At 48.7% G+C, this 6,807-nt stretch overlaps 1 non-coding gene across 1 annotated transcript; it reads left to right on the forward strand.

Annotated features, from left to right (window-relative positions):
* The first annotated feature begins 1,638 nt into the window (after positions 1 to 1,638).
* On the forward strand, positions 1,639 to 1,770 carry LOC115064319. The gene has a single exon (XR_003844158.1). It is a non-coding gene; the product is annotated as a small nucleolar RNA SNORA17 (small nucleolar RNA).
* Positions 1,771 to 6,807: the final 5,037 nt, after the last annotated feature.

The raw sequence follows: 6,807 nt of genomic DNA on the forward strand, positions 1-6,807 counted from the left end.
AGGAGGAGGAGGAGGAGGAGGAGGAGGAGGAGAGGAAAGACTAGTCTAAGGAAAAAGAACAAATTCCAGATTTTTGAGATAGGGTCCCACTATATATCCCTGATTGGAATGGAACTCACAAAGATCCACCTGACTATGGTTCCAAATGCTGAGGTTAAAGGTGTGCACCACCATCCCTGGCAAATATTCCAGAAAATTTTAAAGTTAATTGGACACACAGGAAAGATGGAGGCCTGCTTCCCAAAATTAAACCAACTCTCCATGCTGTGCCTAGGCCCTGGCTTCTGGATTTAATCCCAGAGTCTGGTTCATATTTTAACAAAACTCTCAGGGAACCAAGTACAGAATGCCCAACCGGGTTCTAGGAAATGCTACACAAGACAATTAGCCTTGATCCCAGGAAACAGATGAATGGGGAAGACTCTGGAAGCCTCTATAAACAAGTTAATGATTAGATCAATAAAAAAACAGTCGAGAGAAACATTCTGTATTCAAACAGGCACCATGGTACAAATAAGGAAATGGGAGAGAAAGGAAATTCACAGTTCTGGAACACGGTAAGGCCCACTCTCCTGACTCAGCCTGCTTTCTTAGTACTACAGCCAATTCTCAGAATTCTCTCATTAGGCTAGGCAGCCAAGCTAAGCCATTTTCCGTCTTTATCAACCCAGTCCCCTCTGAGTCTCCAGGATACAATGGGTCACTAGATCAAAAAGGGGTAAAAATATCTGTAGCAAGTACATTTGCTAACAGCGCAATCTTCCAGTCATTTTTTTTTTCTCATCATCCATACAGGTGACTCTCATGCCTCTCTCAGGAGAGCACTAGCTTTGTCCTTCCTTTGGGTGATGAAGAAAATTGAAACACAGAGAAAAATTAGTAATTCTCACTGTCTTAATCACCGTTCCATTGCTGTGAAGAGACACCATGACTAAGGCAACTCTTATAAAAGAAAGCATTTCATTGGAGCCTTGCTTACAGTTTCAGAAGTTAAGTCCATGGACATCACAGCACCACACATGGAACTAGAGAGGTAGCTGAAAGCTGTATCATGGTCAGTCTGCTGGCAGAGAGAGAGAGAGAGAGAGAGAGAGAGAGAGAGAGAGAGAGAGAGAGAGAGAGAGAGAGAGAGAGAGAGAGAGAGAGAGAGAGAGAGAGAGAGAGAGAGAGAGAGAGAGACTGGGCCTTGCATGAGCTTGTGGCATCTGGAAGCCCATCCCAATTGACATACTTCTTTCAACAAGGCCACACTTCCTAACCTTCTAATCCTTTCAAAGAGTTCTGCTCCCTGGTGACTCAGCATACAAATACATGAGCCTATGATAGCCACCCTCTTTGAAACTACTACATTCAAGCTACATAGGAAGAATATAGTAGCATTATTGTTCAAGCCAGATAGTTATCTGTAAAATCTAATCCTAGTCATAATTGTGACCTATATGAATATAAAACTTACAGTAATAAAAATAATAGCAACAACAACCTGGGCATGATAACCCACGGCCTTAATCCCAGCACTCGGGGAGCAGAGGTAGGCGGATCTCTGAATTCTTGGCCAGCCTTGTCTACAGAGCAAGTTCCAGGACTGCCAAGGCTACACAGAGAAACCCTATCTCAAACAAACAAACAAACATACAAACTGTCCTTAGAGGCATAGCAGGTGTGGCTGCTGCATCACATGTGCATTGATAGGTGGCAGAGAGGAGAACGGCTGTGTCTACACTCAGTGTACTGACCCGCGAACATCTGAGTGATCGGTAACCTAACACATCCTGAGAAAAAGAAAGCCTGAGATGACCACCAGTCCAGCACCATAGGGCCTGGACAGGGAGCGAGCCTAAGGTGATGAACAGTGCAGCTCCTCGAAGGCCTGGTGGACAGGAGGGTGGGGGGAGCAGGCCATGCCCAACATGACACCTGCCTGGTGCTGCAATGCATGAACAGGGCATGGCACGCATGAGACCAGACAGCCCCCAGACTCTCAGAGACCCTGGGCACCACTAAGTGGTGGAGTGTGGGGCAGTGGACTGTGCCAGGAAACTTGGTGTGGTCAAATGAGCTCTGAAACCCTGGTACCCTCGCACCTGAGGACAGCAGATGTTTCACCGGCCCCTGACCAGGTTCCTGTCCTGGAACATGTGACCACAGCACCCCATGGAGAGGACTGTGACAATCAGCCATGTAGGGGCAACACCCAAAGCCCCTTCACACGCAGACGAGGCATCCCTAACATCTCAGACCAAGCCAATAGAAAGCATCTGCCATTAGACCTCAACCCAACCCAAAATATATATAAGACCCTATCCACAAGGAATAAAGTGCACAAACTATTTCATCAAAGATGGTCTGAGAGCATCTGTCATATAAGAACTGTAACACTTGAGGAAGAGAGCTCTCTCCCAAAAGGAAACTGCTCTAGCCTACTGAGGTCACTTTCCATTCAGTGGCCCTGCCATGTAGCTTCTGCCACCAAAGACCAGCTCCCTCTTCCCCTAGCCCCTTTCGGAGAGCACAACTTTTTGGCTCCTCTGGCCTGACCAGAGCCCCACAGATCTCTGCAGATAGTGTCCATACACAGACCAACAGTGGAGAAATGGAAGAGAAAGAGAAACAGAAGGAGGTGAGCACAGGAAGAGAGGCAGAAGTGTGGACTGGAGGGTAGTGAGGAACAGCCTGACGTGAGCAGCCAGTGATGTCACCAGTGACCATGTTGGGGTCCTGGCCTGTGCTGCCACCAGGGGCCATGTCTGGGTCTGTGACCCTGCAGCAGCAGGTGTTTGTTATCAACCAGAGACCAGGCCGCTGTCCAAGGTCTGGGCTGCCTTCTGGATATCTAAGGGCTGTGCCACTTCCACCCTTCACGTGAACGTATGGGAGAGCTGGGCATGCGAGAAGGAGAGTGGACTCTGCCCCTAGGAAGCTGCTGTGTTCTGGAGAGTGGACCCCACACATCACCCAGGAAATACAGTAGAGATAGCTCTGGTTGTGAGAGTTGCAGGTGAGCAGGCCCCAAGGGAATAAGCACTGGAGGGTGGGCCCTGCTGCTCATCTCTGTGAGTGGCGTGTAGAGATACCCTCCCTCCCTCTGTCCCTCCCCACACCACTTTAGATAGACAGAAGACCTGGCTCTGGGATCATGACATCAGGAGAGCTGTCCCTGTCCTCAGGAGAACAGCCCCTGTGCCTCCTCCCCAGAGCAGCATAGTAGAGCTAACTCTGTAGGTGGGGGTTGCAGGTGAGCCAGCCTGAGGGTGTGAGCTTGGGAGAGCCCGCCCTGCCTCTTGTCTTCTGTGCAGCGGAGTCTCGGGAGAAAGCTCATCTCCCCCTCCCTTTTGCCCTTATGATCTGCAGCAGCAGAGAGAACTGGCTCTGCTGGGATCAGGAGAGCTGTCCCTGCCCTCACCTGCTGTGAGACTCAAGAGAGCAGACCCTGCACCTCACCTGGAAAGCACAAGAGAGCTGATCCTGGTGGCAGGGACACAAACGAGGTGGCCCAAGTGTGTGAGCATGGGAGAAATGGGCCACAACTTATCTGTTGTTCATAGGCAAGGATAAGGGAAAGATGTCCTCCACTATTCTCTCCCCTTGCCACCTACGGCAGGCAGGAAAGCTGTCCCTTGGGTCATGAGAGCAGAGGAGCTGGCCCTGCCCATTTGTTGTAACACTCAGGAGAGCAAGCCCTGAACCTCACCTGGGCAGCACATGAAAACTGGCCCTCAGGTGGGTGATGTGGGTAAGCCAGCCCAAGGCTATGAGTATGGAGAGCCAGCCCTGCCTTTTGTCTGCTGTGCAGTGGCAGGGGCAAAGGAGAGATGCCCTCCTCCTCTCCCTCCCCCCTCACCACCTACAGCAAATGGGAGAGCTGGCCCCAGGGTCATAAGAATGGGAGACCTGTTCCATCCCCTTGCCTGCTGCAGCACTTGGAAGATGATAACCTCCCTGCACCCGACCTGGGCAGCACAGTAGAGCTGGCCCCGATGGTGAGGGTGCAGATGAGCCAGTCCTGAGGCCATGAGAGCAGAAGAGCTGGCTCTGCTCCTCGATGGTTTCAGCATCAGATGGGGCAGTCAGGGCAGGACGGGAGAGCTCACACCAATGGTGTGGATGCAGGAGAGCTGGTGGACTGACCATCTCAGATACCTCTCAGACCCAGATCCAGGGCTTTGAAATGACCCACCCCAACATCTGCCCCATTGATGAAGTGCTGGAGTATGTGAAGGGGCTGGTCCTACAGATCTAAAACTACAGGATTCCCATGACACAGGGCAATAGCAGGATATCCAAGAGGAATCCCGGTAAGGTTCAGAATTGATAGTGTAGCAGGAGCCAGAGCCCTTGTACCAGACAGATGACTCATTGCAATGAACATTTGCAAGCAAAGAAGTGAGGGCAAAAAGGTATCTATCCTGTGGAAGACACTGTGACATACTACTTCTACAATGATATCTCTCTCTCTCTCTCTCTCTCTCTCTCTCTCTCTCTCTCTCTCTCTCTCTCTCTGTTGGGGAGGAGGTTGCAAGATGCAGGTGGAGCGAGGGAACAAGGGGAGGGGGAGGTGAGTGGAACTGGGATTGGGATGTATGATGAGAAATTCACACACACACAAAATAAAATAAATAAAATTAAAAGTCAAAAATAAATAGATAGGAGCTGGAGAGATGGCTCAGCAGTTAAGACTGTTCTTCTGATAGGTCGAGAGTTCAAATCCTAGCAACCACAAGGTGGCTCACAACCATCTGTAATGAGATCTGACGCCCTCTTCTGGTGCATCTGAAGACAGCTACAGTGTACTCACATATAGTAAATAAATCTTTAAAAAAATAAATAAGTAGGGGCTGGAGAGATGGCTCAGTGGATAAGAGCACCGCCTGCTCTTCCAAAGGACCCAGGTTCAATCCCCAGCACCCGCATGGCAGCTCACAGATGTCTGTAACTCCAACGCCAAGGGACCTGACAACCTCACACCAATGCATATAAAATAAAGTTAAGTAAATTATTAAAAATATAAATAGATAGATAGATAGATAGATAGATAGATAGATAGATAGATAGATAGAAGATTAAAGAAGTGTGCTACCATAAAAAAGAAAGGAAGGAAGGAAGGAAGGAAGGAAGGAAGGAAGGAAGGAAGAAAGAAAGAAAGAAAGAAAGAAAGAAAGAAAGAAAGAAAGAAAGAAAGAAAGACCAAAATAAATAATAATAAATTACAAAAACTTCTAGAATTCTCTGTCAGAGGCATCAACAAGATTAGACAAAAATAGCAGCCCCTCGTTCCCCTAAAAAAGTAAACAACAGACTGACTAGAAATAGCATTGTGGGAGTGCTAGAAGCCAGCAGGGACTTAAAACAAAACAAAACAAAAAAAAAAAAAACCAAGCTGATATTCAGTCAAGGAAAGGCAACAGCTCTTTTATTCTCTTATTTTAATTTTTATATTTGCTATTGGTTGGCAACAACAACAACAACAGCATGGTCTCTATACAAATCTCTGGTTGTCCTGGATGCTGACCAGGCTAGTCTTGAACTCACAGACATCATCCTGCCTCTGACTCCTGGAGTGCTGGGAGAGACGGTCTGCACCACCACACCCAGATCTACTTGTTTATTTTTACTTTATGTACGTGACTATTTCACCCACATGCCTGTATGTACACCACACACGTGCCTATTCGATCCCTTGGGTTACACATGGTTGTAAACCACCCTGTGGGTGCTGGGAATTAAATTAAACACAGTCCCTCTGCAAGAGCAACCAGTGCTCTTAACCTCTGAACCAGCTCTCCAGCCCCAAAGCAACAGCTTGTTTAGCAATAGGAGATTTCATGACATTTTATACATCTTTGTCTAAGACCTTTCTGGCACAGAATAATTTGGAAGCAGCCGAACCCTCCATTCCCCACCAGAGAGAAGAGGGGGTGAGCAGTGTTTCCGGTATTCTGGTTTCTCTGAATCCCACAGAAGGGACTGGTTTTGTCCTGTGTGACCCAGGGGTCAGACAGCAGCGGCAGTGTCATTTGGATAGTGGGTGGAAGGGGCTGAGCAATGAGAGGCGAATAGCACGTCCCCAGCTGGTGGCAGCCTGAGCTACAGATCGCAGACAGCAAAGCCCCTGAGGCTCTCAAAAGCAAACACACACACACCCAGGGCGAGTGAGGCCCGTAGGGAAAGCAAAGCCGTCAGTCCAGAACATCTGTTGGGACTGGGCATGAACGCTTCACAGTTCAGAACATGCGTGCAATCATGGGCATACAGGGGTTCAGATCACACCACTCATGTCACAAGCCAGGTGTCCTGCACACACCTGTAGCAGCAGCTCCAAGGGGAGTGGAGACAGGGGGAGTCATGGAGGTTGACAGCTCCCTTTCTAACTGAGGAAAAGTGATCCCCACAGGTATGGAGAGACTCCGAGTAACAACACATACCCACTGCCCTCTTCTGTCCTATACATATGCACATGCACACACATGCGTGCACACGCACACACACACACATACAGACACACACACACACACATGCAGACACACATACATGCAGACACACACATGCACACACACACGCACACACACACGCACACACACACACACACGCAGACACACATGTAAATAAATAAATCAACTATAATAATGTATCAAAGACCCACAGATAACATCACGCTCCATGGTGAAAGACTCTTCCTTGAAGATTAAGAACAAGCCTGGCGTGGCGGCACACGCCTTTAATCCCAGCACTCGGGAGGCAGAGGCAGGTGGATTTCTGAGTTCAAGGCCAGCCTGGTCTACAAAGTGAGTTCCAGGATAGCCAGGGCTA

This window comes from Mus pahari, chromosome 6, assembly GCF_900095145.1.
Source record: "Mus pahari chromosome 6, PAHARI_EIJ_v1.1, whole genome shotgun sequence".
Taxonomy (NCBI): Eukaryota; Metazoa; Chordata; class Mammalia; order Rodentia; family Muridae; genus Mus; species Mus pahari.